Genomic DNA, 13,057 nt, shown 5'->3' on the forward strand with positions numbered 1-13,057 from the left:
ATAATGTATGGTGTAAAAAAGCTATATCTTTTGGCACAAGTATAGCATTTGTTGGCTATAGAATGAACATTTTTGGCCCTCCCATTATACTGTGTTTTCATATTATTAGCTAACCACACAACTAAAAACTCGGGCAAGGCCACCACACAAGAGGAACCCCAGGCTTGATAAATATAACCAGCTGTCTCAAACCCCCAACTCTTTTCTTTTCTTGGCACTGAGCCTTCCCTGGAAATGCATCATTTCTGAAAGATCATTCCTACATAATCAAATATATGCAAAGGAATTGCCCCTTTCTTTTTAAGTAAAAATTAAGACTCACAAATTCCCACAAAGCAAATTAAATCCAAACTCTGTCTTCAAGCTGATTGAATAAATATATTAAATGTGGTAGAAATGTGGGGACATTGTGTTTTTCATTTCTTGAGTTTACAACAGCATAATATATATATATTCCCCTATTCCCATAGTCAGGCTTAATGATTTCTAATATTTGTTTTTCTATAAAAGTGTCTTTCTAATTGTATTCTTGCCTTTTATTTCTATAAATATTGATTCCAGACCAGCTTCTCACAGGTATTAGTTCAGTTCAGTCGCTCAGTCGTGTCTGACTCTGCAACCCCATGAATTGCAGCACGCCAGGCCTCCCTGTCCATCACCAACTCCCGGAGTTCACTCAGACTCACGTCCATTGAGTCAGTGATGCCATCCAGCCATCTCATCCTCTGTCGTCCCCTTCTCCTCTTGTCCCCAATCCCTCCCAGCATCAAAGCCTTTTCCAATGAGTCAGCTCTTCTCATGAGGTGGCCAAAGTTCTGGAGTTTCAGCTTTAGCATCATTCCTTCCAAAGAACACCCAGGACCGATCTCTTTTAGAATGGACTGGTTGGATCTCCTTGCAGTCCAAGGGACTCTCAAGAGTCTTCTCCAACACCACAGTTCAAAAGCATCAATTCTTCGGCACTCAGCCTTCTTCACAGTCCACTCTCACATCCATACATGACTACTGGGAAAACCATAGCCTTGACTAGACGGACCTTTGTTGGCAAAATAATGTCTCTGATTTTCAATATCCTATCTAGGTTGGTCATAACTTTCCTTCCAAGGAGTAAGCGCCTTTTAATTTCATGGCTGCAGTCACCATCTGCAGTGATTTTGGAGCCCAGAAAAATAAAGTCTGACACTGTTTCCACCATTTCCCCATCTATTTCCCATGAAGTGATGGGACCATAAGCCATGATCTTCGTTTTCTGAATGTTGAGCTTTAAGCCAATTTTTTCACTGTCCACTTTCACTTTCTTCAAGAGGCTTTTTAGTTCCTCTTCACTTTCTGCCATAAGGGTGGTGTCATCTGCATATCTGAGGTTATTGAGATATATATATATATATATATATATATATATATATAAAATTAATCTTTTATTGGTCTTCCCTGGTGGGTAGCTCAGAGGCAAAGAATCCCCTGCAATGCAGGAGACTCCGAGATGTGGGTTTGATGCCAGGGTCAGGAAGATACCCTGGAGGAGAAAATGGCAACACACTCTGGTAGTCTTGCCTGGAACATCCCACAGACTGAAGAGTCTGGCAGGCTACAGTCTATGGGTTGCAAAAGAGATGGATATGACTAACTAAACAATAAAAAAATCTTTCCTTGAGATAGATATCTGGTCCGTTCAGTTCATACAGTCTTTCTTGTACAATTCTAAATTTCATTCTGAGAGTCCTTATGAAATTTCCTGCAGATATGCATAAATACCTCTTAAAGTGTTCTCAGGTCTATGCAGTTATAAAACACTAGAAGAGATTAAGTAATATCAGCAATGACTTCCAAAGCTTTGTATAGTGGCTAACGCATTTAATAACCACTTACTTATGGGCATAAATTGAATGAAACTGAGTTGGTCTAGAGTAGACCATTTTCCCCTGGAGAAGGAAATGGCAACCCACTCCAATATTCTTGCCTGGAAAATCCCATGGACAGAGGAGCCTGGTGGGCTACAGTCCATGGGGTCGCAGAGTCCGAAACAACTGAGCATGCACACACCAAGACCATGTTTAGCAGTTCTTTTGAAGGAACAGCTTTAGGGCCATTCCCTATAACTCAGGGCCACAGCACTGAAGTAAGTTAAAAACAAAAATTAAAGAAATTAAAAAAAAATTCAGAAAATCATCTGGAATTTTTCTGAAATTGTTAAATGGACTTTTTAAAAAATATTTTTAAAATATTTTTTCAAATATCAATTTGATATTAAACAGGATATATGGAACTGTTACGTATATTCTTGATCTGATGTAATTTTAAAACAAAGACTTCACATGGAAGATTTTTTTTTCTGAGTTTAGCATTAATATAAAATTAATTTAATATATGGAAATCATCTTTGCTAAGATGGTCCACATTGGACTTTTGGCTCTAAATTAAGACCTATAATTATTTATTTTCTCATGAAATGTCTATGATCTCTCTTATCTTATGTCAAGTATCATTGATGTTTTGCTTACCCCCACATATTCAGTTCCTAATATGTAGCTGTTACACATATGTGTTGAGTGAACCAGTGAAGGAAAACTAACTGCGATTTCAATCTTCCTAGAGTCTGGAAGATTTTCTAGAAAGTTTCAAAAGTCTAAAAACACTAGGACTTTTCTAAACATTCTGTTAGTGAAGTCATGCATGTTTCTCAAACTATAATTGAGTATTGTAATAACTAAAAATTATGATAAGCTGGCTAGATTAATGATCTGAATTTACATGGTTTATTCAAGTGTAATGTAAGTGTCAGCCACCAAGTAATTGAACTGAGCATGCAGTTTTCATAGCAAAGAAAAGCAGCAAAGAAGAGATATGTCCATTTTGAGGGAAAATTGTGTGAAGAATATCTTCCACTCAAAGCCATTTTATCAGTCTAATTTCTCAGGAAAGTTTGTGCTGATTTTTACATAAGTAAAAGGTTTTATGACAAAGTTTAGTAGTAAACATTCTATAAAGGATCTAGAGATTCAAGTGAAAGGAGTGTGAAGTTATAATATTCATGGAAAATTTTCTTAGCAAAAAATATTAGGCAGACAATCATTTAAAGTTTCATTTTCACAGTAATACAAAGTGCGAGAAGCACAATGGAATGGGGATAGAGAGGCAAAAAGTTGGTGTTGCAAGAATATGTTTCACAGTGCTGTGAAAAATATTTTTTAAATGCTATTCACACTATCCAAAATATTTAAGGTGAATGAGAGACCTGATTCTATGAGTAAGAAAAGTCAAAGCGAGCAATTACTAGAGTTATTGACTGAAGCTGAAGCTCTGATATTTTTGCCACCTGATGCAAAGAACAGATCGGAAAAGATCCTGATTCTGGGAAAGACTGAAGGCAAAAAAGAGAGGTGGGGAGCAAAGGATGAGATGGTTGGATGGCATCACCGACTCAATGGACTTGAATTTGAGCAAACTCTGGGATATAGTGGAAGACAGAGGAGCCTGGCATGCTGCAGTCCATGGAGTCACAAAGAGTCGGACATGACTTAGGGACTGACAGCCACAGAGTACTGGGTGACAGTTGATAATTTCATTCACATCACAAACTGATCCAATTTATGCCCCCAAAGAACAAAACAAAAACGAAACTCGAGACTGGATTGAAGGAACCAGGAAGTGAAGATAAGAATCACATGAGTCATTACTAGAGAAGCCCTGATGAGCCATGAGCTAATGCAAGGATAGAAGGAGTGACGAGAGGAAGAAAAGTTCTACAGCAAGGGGGTCTTCCAGACCCAGGGACTGAAGCCGTGTCTCCTGCATGGCACGCAGATTCTTTACCATCTGAGCCACCAGGGAAGCTGATGCGTTTTCTGGATCGTATGGCAACTCTGCTTTTAAATTTCTGAGGACCCTCTACACGGTTTTCCATAGTGGTTACACCACCTTATATTCACACCAATACTGTAGGATGTTTCCCTTTTCTCCACCTCCTGTCCAGCATTTGCTATTTGTAGACTTTCTTAATGATTGCCATTCCGACTGCTATAGTGTCGTAATTCATTGTGGAGAACATAACTTCTTAAAGTGACTAAAATATAAATAGAAAACCTGATTACTCTTATGCAATTAAATTCATTAAAGCCATAATAAAAACTCTTCCCCAAAAGAAAATCTGGGTCCAGATAGCATCAGCAGTGAATTCTGCCAAAGACTAAGAAAGAAATTATACAGACTCCTTAAGAGTATATAAGCAGCGTAACTTCAATCTTAAGTTGACAAAGTATTACAAGAGAGGAAAATTGTAGGCCAGTTTTCACAATTCTAAATGCAAAGTTCAGTGATATACAAAATGGCAAATAAACCCAATTTGAGTTTATATTAGGAGGGTAGTGTGAAACTGATTTTGACATTCTATTTCTCTCAAAGAAATGGAGCAGCTAACTACAAGATACCAAGTACCAATGAAGCACTACCCTCTGTCTGAACCACCAAGTCATAAGGTCATGCAGGTCCAGTAGCAACATAGTGAAGATGAAATCGGTACACATATAGATTAAGCCTGTGGCCACTGCTGAGTTTTCCAAATTTGCTGACATATTGAGTGCAACACTTTCAGAGCATCATGTTTCAGGATTTGAAATAGCTCAACTGGAATTCCATCACCTCCACTAGCTTTGTTCGTAGTGATGCTTTCTAAGGCCCACTTGACTTCACGTTCCAGGATGTCTGGCTCTAGGTCAGTGATCACACCATCGTGATTATCTGGGTCGTGAAGATCTTTTTTGTACAATTCTTCTGTGTATTCTTGCCACCTCTTCTTAATATCTTCTGCTTCCCTACCATTTCTGTCCTTTATTAAGCCCATCTTTGCATGAAATGTTCCCTTGGTATCTCTAATTTTCTTGAAGAGATCGCTAGTCTTTCCCATTCTGTTGTTTTCCTCTACTTCTTTGCATGGGTCACTGAGGAAGGCTTTTTTATCTGTCCCTGCTGTTCCTTGGAACTCTGCAATCAAACGGGTATATCTTTCTTTTTCTCCTTTGCTTTTTGCTTCCCTTCTTTTCACAGCTGTTTGGAAGGCCTTCTCAGACAGCCCTTTTGTTTTTTTGCAGTTCTTTTTCTTGGGGATGGTCTTGATTCCTGTCTCCTGTACAATGTCACGAACCTCCATCCATATTTCTTCAGGCACTCTGTCTATCAGATCTAGTCCCTTAAATCTATTTCTCACTTCCACTGTATAGTCATAAGGGATTTGATTTAGGTCATACCTGAATGGTCTAGTGGTTTCCTCCACTTTCCCCTTCAGCATGTTGCATATATCATGCTACTCCTTCTGTCATGGCAATTTTCTGCAGGAGAATTAGCTGATAGCATTGTGGGGATTCTCTTGTACATGAATCTTTTTCCCCCTTGCTACCTTTAGAATTCTTTTTCAGATTTAATTTCGCCATTAAATGCTCTGTTCATTGGTGTGGGCGTGCTTGGGTTCGTGTTGTTTGCGACACTCTGTGATGCCTACTGCACCTTGGCATCTCCCTCATTCTTCAAGTGTGGGAACATTTCAGCCAAAATTAGTTCAAATATTTTTCAGTCCTCTTCTCTTTTTGGAATATTTATCATGCTAATGTTGGCAGACTTATTCTCCTAGAGATCTAATAGACTGTTTTCATTTCTTTCATTTATCTTTCTGCTTTAATGATTGGATGATTTCCATTATTCTATCTTCCAGATTACATATGCATTCCTCTGTATCACTTAGTCTAGTACTCATTCCTTCTAGTTTTTTTTTTTTTAATTTCAGATATTGAATTATCTATTTTTAATTGAGTCATCTTCATATTTCCTACTTTCATCTTAAAATGATCGATTCTTTACTCCAATTCAGTTAACACTTTTATTGTTGTTCCGTCACTAAGTCGTGTCTGACTCTTTGGGACCCCATGAACTGCAGCACACCAGGTTCTTTATCCTTAACTACCTCACAGAGTTTGTTTAAATTCATGACCATTGAGTCAATGATGTTATCTAAACATTTCATCCTCTGCCACCGTCTTCACTTTTTGTCTTTAACCTTTCCCAGCACCAGGTAATTTCCAATGAGTTGGCTCTTTCCATCAGATGGCCAAAGTACTGGAGCTTCAGCTTCAGCATCAGTCCTTTCAGTGAATATTCAGGGTTGATTTCCTTTAGATTGACTGACTTAATCTCTTTGCAGTCCAAGAGACTCTCAAGCATCTTCTCCAGGACCACAACTCAAAAGTAAAATTTCTTCAGCGATTCAACTTCCTTTATGATTTAACTCTCACATCCATACATGTCTATGGGAAAAATCATAACTTTGACTATACAACATTTGTCAACAAAATGATATCTAAGCTTTTTAATTCACTTAGTGAATTACTTAGTGAATTAAGTTTACCACAGCTTTCCTTTCAAGAACCATGCATCTTTTAATTTCATGGGTACAGTCACCATCCGCAGTGATTTTTGGAGCCCAATAAAAGAAAACCTGTCACTACTTCCACTATTTTATCTTCTATTTGCCATGAAATAATGGAACCAGATGTCATGATCTTAGTTTTATTCACGTTGAGTTGCAAAGCCAGCTTTTTCACTCTCCTCTTTCACCCTCATCAAGAGGCTCTTTAGCTCCTCATCACCTTCTGCAATTAGAGTGGTATCATCTGCATATCTGAGGTTGTTGGTAATTCTCCCAGCAATCTTGATTCCAGTTTGTGCATCATCCAGCCTAGAATTTTGCATGATATACTCATAGAAAGTGAAGAAGCAGGGTGACAATATGCAGCCTTGTCATACTCCTTTCCAATTTGCAACCAGCCAATTGTTTCATGTGCAGTTCTAACTGTTGCTTCTTGACCTGCACACGCGTTCTTCAGAATACAGGTAAGGTGGTCTCGTATACTCATCTCTAAGAATTTCCCACAGTTTATTGTGATCCACACAGTCAAAGGCTTTAGCATAATCAATGAAGCAGAAGTAGATGTTTTTCTGGAATTCTCTTACTTTTCATATTATCCAATAAATGTTTGCAATTTGATCTCTGCCTTTTCTAAACCCTACTTGTACCTCTGAAAGTTCTAAGTTCACATACTGCTGCTGAAGACTAGCTTTAAGGATTTTGAACATAAAATTACTAGCATGTGAAAAGAGTGCAATATTATGGTAGTTTGAACAATCTTTTGCATTCCCCTTATTTGAGATTGGGCTTCCCTGGTGGCTCAGATGGTAAAGCGTCTGCCTGCAGTGCAGGAGACCCGGGTTTGATCCCTGGGTTGGGAAGATCCCCTGGAGAAGGAAATGGCAACCCACTCCAGTACTCTTGCCTGGAAAATTCCATGGACTGAGGAACCTGGTGGGCTACAGTCCATGGGGTCGCAAAGAGTCAGACACAACTGAGAGACTTCACTTCACTTTATAGATTAAGCATAAACAGGATCGGAAGGCACAGATAAGTTAAGCTGGCTTGAATTCTCATGCCATCTACTACTATGGCACTGACAAGTAGCCCTCATTCTATGCTTATTGCTGTATGGAGGTTTTCTTATGGTCAGTCAGCAGAAAATGAAAATTCAGATTTGGGTTCACAAAGGCTTCATTAACTAGGTGTATGTGTCCAGACTAATAATAGGCTGCTGCTTTACTAGAAACCCCACAAGAGGAGCTCAAAGATGGGCAAGAAGGAACATCTTCTTAATCGGCAAACTTCAGGAAGTGTATTTCATCATCTACTTGGTGTGGAAAGAGAATTGGCTTTAAATAAAAATATATACAGTTTCATAAGCAGTGACTAATGCCTTGGCTGGTTGTTCAGAGTCCTAGAAGGAAAAATATTGGAAGGCTAGGGATAAAGAGTTTCAAAAAAGAAATATGTAGATGAACATATGGGTTTGGTCATGAAGTGAGAAAATCTAAGTTTCACATGTTAGCACTCACCGAAGAGCGTATTCTGTGCTAATACATTGAACAGTCGGGCAGACAGAATGACTTTGCTGTTTAACATGAGCCAACTCCAGTGTGGTAAATGGTCAGACTAATAGAGCAGCTGCAGTGGAAATGATAGAGGTTATTGCAAGGCTTCCATAGCTGAAAGCCCAGCTTCTAGCAGAAGAAATCTATATGCTGTACTTAGGTGCTCAGTCAGGTCTGACTCTGCGACCCCATGGACTGTAGGCTCCTCTGTCCATGGGATTCTCCAGACAAGAATACTGGACTGGGTTGCCATGCCCTCCTCCAGGGGATCTTCCCAACCCAGGGATTAAACTCAGGCCTCCCACATTGCAGGCAGATTCTTTACCATCTAGATCACCAGGGAAGCCCAAAAATACTGGAGTGGGTAGCCTATCCCTTCTCCAAGGGATCTTCCTGAGCCGGGAATCAAACTGGGGTCTCCTGCATTGCAGGTGGATTCTTCATCAGCTGAGCCACAAGGGAAGCCCAAGAATACTGGGGTGGGTTGCCATGCCCTCCTCCAGAGGATCTTCCCAACCCAGGGATCAAACTCAGGTCTCCCACATTGCAGGCAGATTCTTTACCAGTTGAGCCTCCAGGGAAGCCCCAGAAGAAACCTATGCTGACTCCTAAATATGGCACCACCTCTGGAAGATACTAAGCACTTGAGTTATTACATCAAATCTTTATTTTTTCTAACTTAATTTTTTTTTTTAATTTTGTATTGGAGTGTAGCCGATTAACAATGTTGTGGTAATTTCAGGTGAACAGCAAAGGAACTCATTCATACATATATATGTATCCATTCTTCCCCAAACTGAACCTTTCTTATTCCTAGAAGAGGAGAAGAGTCATTTTTTTACTGGAAAGCCAGGTATATTTACATATAAATTTATCTTTCTTGCCTGCAAGTTCTCAGCTTGCTTCAGAATAATAGGATGAAGAATATTTGAACTACTTTCTAGAGCATCAGATTTGCCAGTGTAGCATCCAATTCAATATTAGATCAGACCATGGGTCCTACGTTATGGCAGCAGAGGACTTCAGTGAGTATACACTCAAGAGATCCTCTAGCTCAGTGGCCCCAACATTTTTGGCACCAGGGGCCAGTTTTGTGGAGGGCAGTTTTCCACAGACCAGGCTTGGGGGAAGGTTTCAAGATGATTCAAGCACATTAAATTTATTGTTCACTTAATTTCTATGATTATTACTTTGTGACATGAAGCATGATTGTACAACTCATCATAATGCAGGACCAGCGGAAGCCCTGAGCTTGTTTTTCTGCAGCTGGATGGTCCCCCCTGGGGGTGAGGAGAGACAGTGACACACAAAGTGTGCATCTTAAGTCCAATCCACTCCATAATCTCATTTGGTTGCTGTCACTAGAGAAAACACTGCTTTACAAATATAGGATGTTGGAAATGGAACCAGGCTTTTCAGGGCTTTTGTGGCAGTCTCAGGATATTCTGCCTTGAGTTTGATCCAGAACATATGGAGATTTAAAATTGTCTCAAGCATACTTTTCAGGAAACCATCATTTGTGATCTCAAGCAGTTGATCCCCTTCTAACAAAAATAGAGTTGATTCACCTGGATTCAAGTGGGTCATGGATTCATTCCTTCCCAACCCGAAGGTCTTTTGTGGTTTGGAAGTAATGCTCAAACTCTTTTGAGAGCTGAGATAGGTGATCATGCACTCGCTGGGAGAAAGAATGCCCTGGATCAATCTCTTTCAAAATCTCTGCTAATGTTGGAAATCCCAATATTTACTCATTGCCCCCATAATTCCAGTTTGGCTTTGAGTGCAGCCACTGTATCTACTCACTTGAACACAGCTGTTCTCCCCTGAAGTGACTGAGTTCATTGAACAGGTTGAATATGTCACACAAGTAAGCAAGTTTTGCAACCCAATCTATGCCACTGAAATCTGCCGTCAGTGGTGATTGTTTTTCTAAAAGAAATCTCTGGAGTGGCTCTCATTAACTCAAAGCCTCTGGCCAGTGGTATGCATTTAGAAAGCAATCTCACTTCTATGCACAAGACAAGAAGTGTGCCCTGTGTTCGTTTCTTCACAGAGCTGGACAAACAGACTGAATTAAAGGCATGGAGTTTAATGCGGTTGAAAATTTTAATCACATCCTGCAAGATATTATCAAGTTCAGGTGGTATTTTTTGGTTCACCAACATTTCTCTATAGATGATACAATACATAGACTCACATTCAGAAGTGACCTCTTTGACTCTAAGAATGATACCAGAAAGCCGTCCAGTCATGACAGCCACTGTGTCCATGCGTATACCAACACAAAATGACCAATGCAGTTTTCCTGTTATGTAATCATTTAAAGATTTGAATAGTTCTCCAGCTGTGGTATAAGTTGGCAACAAAAGTGCACATTACACTTCCTCCTACACATCCTCCTGAAAATAGAGCTCACTAACCCCAGCACTGTTGCCTTGTCGTCAGCATCCATAGACCATCAACCTGGATTGCATGTCGCTGTGACTCATTAATCCTCTCTGACAGTTGTGCCCCAATATTCTCTCCTATTTCATTAATTCATCTAATTATTCTGTTTTGTTTAGTCACTCAGTCATGCTCAACTCTTTGCATCCCTGTCCATGGGATTTTTCAAGAAAAAACACTGGCGTAGCATGCCATTTCCTCCTCTAGGGAATCTTCCCAATCCAGCGATCAAATCTGAGTCTTCTCTGTCTCCTGTATTGCTGGTGGATTCTTTACCCATTGCCATCTGGGAAGCCCTCATCTGGGTGCCAACCAAAAGGGGAACCCATGCCACCATTCGAACTGCAGCCTCTTCTAAAAGTTTTCAACAAATGTCCCTAGAATCAGGCAGATTCAACTCTAGATCAGATCAGATCACTCACTCAGTTGTGTCTGACTCTTTGTGACCCCATGAATCGCAGCATGCCAGACCTCCCTGTCCATCACCAACTCCCGGAGTTCACCGAGACTTACGTCCATCAAGTCAGTGATGCCATCCAGCCATCTCATCCTCTGTCGTCCCCTTCTCCTCCTGCCCCCAATCCCTCCCAGCATCAGAGTCTTTTCCAATGAGTCAACTCTTCGAATGAGGTGGCCAAAGTACTGGAGTTTCAGCCTTAGCATCATTCCTTCCAAAGAAATCCCAGGGCTGATCTCCTTCAGAATGGACTGGTTGGATCTCCTTGCAGTCCAAGAGACTCACAAGACTCTTCTCCAACACCATAGTTCAAAAGCATCAATTCTTCGGCCCTCAGGCTTCTTCACAGTCCAACTCTCACATCCATACATGACCACAGGAAAAACCATAGCCTTGACTAGACGAACCATTGTAGGCAAAGTAATGTCTCTGCTTTTGAATATGCTATCTAGGTTGGTCATAACTTTCCTTCCAAGGAGTAAGCGTCTTTTAATTTCATGGCTGTAGTCACCATCTGCAGTGATTTTGGAGCCCAGAAAAATAAAGTCTGACACTGTTTCCACTGTTTCCCCATCTATTTCCCATGAAGTGATGGGACCGGATGCCATGATCTTCATTTTCTGAATGTTGAACTTTAAGCCAACTTTTTCACTGTCCGCTTTCACTTTCATCAAGAGGCTTTTGAGTTCCTCTTCACTTTCTGCCATAAGGGTGGTGTCATCTGCATATCTGAGGTTATTGACATTTCTCCTGGCAATCTTGATTCCAGCTTGTGTTTCTTCCAGTCCAGCATTTCTCATGATGTACTCTGCATATAAGTTAAATAAACAGGGTGACAATATACAGCCTTGACGAACTCCTTTTCCTATTTGGAACCAATCTGTTGTTCCATGTCCAGTTCTAACTGTTGCTTCCTGACCTGCATGCAAATTTCTCAAGAGGCAGATCAGGTGGTCTGGTATTCCCATGTCTTAAAGAATTTTCCACAGTTTATTGTGATCCACACATCAAAGGCTTTGGCATAGTCAATAAAGCAGAAATAGATGTTTTTCTGGAACTCTTGCTTTTTCCATGATCCAGCGGATGTTGGCAATTTGATCTCTGGTTCCTCTGCCTTTTCTAAAACCAGCTTGAACATCAGGAAATTCATGGTTCGCATATTGCTGAAGCCTGGCTTGGAGAATTTTGAGCATTAGTTTACTAGCGTGTGAGATGGGTGCAATTGTGTGGTAGTTTGAGCATTCTTTGGCATTGCCTTTCTTTGGGATTGGAATGAAAACTGACCTTTTCCAGTCCTGTGGCCGCTGCAACTCTAAGCCAGTAGTAAAGGACTTCTTAGCTTTAGCAATGTGGTCAATTGCTGTTGTTCAGTCACCAAATCCTGTCTGACTCTTTTCAACCCCACAGACTGCAGCACACCAGGCTTCCCTGTCCTTCACTATCTCCTGGAGTTTGCTTAAACTCATGTCCATTGAGCCAGTGATGCCATCCAATCACCTCATCCTCTTTTCCCCCTCTTCCTCCTGCCTTCAATCTTTCCCAGCATCAGAGTCATTTCCAACGAGTCGGCACTTTGCATCAGGTGGCCAATGTATTGGAGCTTCAATTTCAGCATCAGTCCTTCCAATGAATATTCAGGGTTGATTTCCTTTTAGGATCAACTCGTTTTATCTCTTTGCAGTCCTAGGGATGCTTCAGAGTCTTCTTCAGCACCATAATTCAAAAGCATCAATTCTTCAGTGCTCAGCCTTCTTTATGATCCAATCCCTGAAGAAGGAAATGGAAACCCACTCCAGTATTCTTGCCTGGGAAATCCCATGAACAGATGAGCCTGGAAGGCTACAGTCCATGGGGTTGCAAGAGTTGGACACAATGTAGTGACTATATACTCCACCCCCTGTCACATTGGTACATGATTACTAGAAAAACCATAGCTTTGATTATATGGACCTTTGCTGGCAAAGTGATGTCTCTTCCATTTAATACATTGTCTAGGTTTGTCATAGCTTTCCTTTCAAGGGGTAAGTGTCTTTAGGTCAGTAAGTATGATGCTCTCAGTCCAGACACATTTGTTGAAGTAGTGACCTTCAGTAAGTGCTTCTGTTCTTGATGGTCACATTTTTTTTTCTTTTGAAAAAACCCCAAAGGCTTATGCTTTAACACAGGGTGCTTGGTCTCTATGTGGCAGAG

The sequence above is a fragment of the Bos javanicus genome, chromosome 14 (assembly GCF_032452875.1).
Source record: "Bos javanicus breed banteng chromosome 14, ARS-OSU_banteng_1.0, whole genome shotgun sequence".
Classification (NCBI taxonomy): Eukaryota; Metazoa; Chordata; class Mammalia; order Artiodactyla; family Bovidae; genus Bos; species Bos javanicus.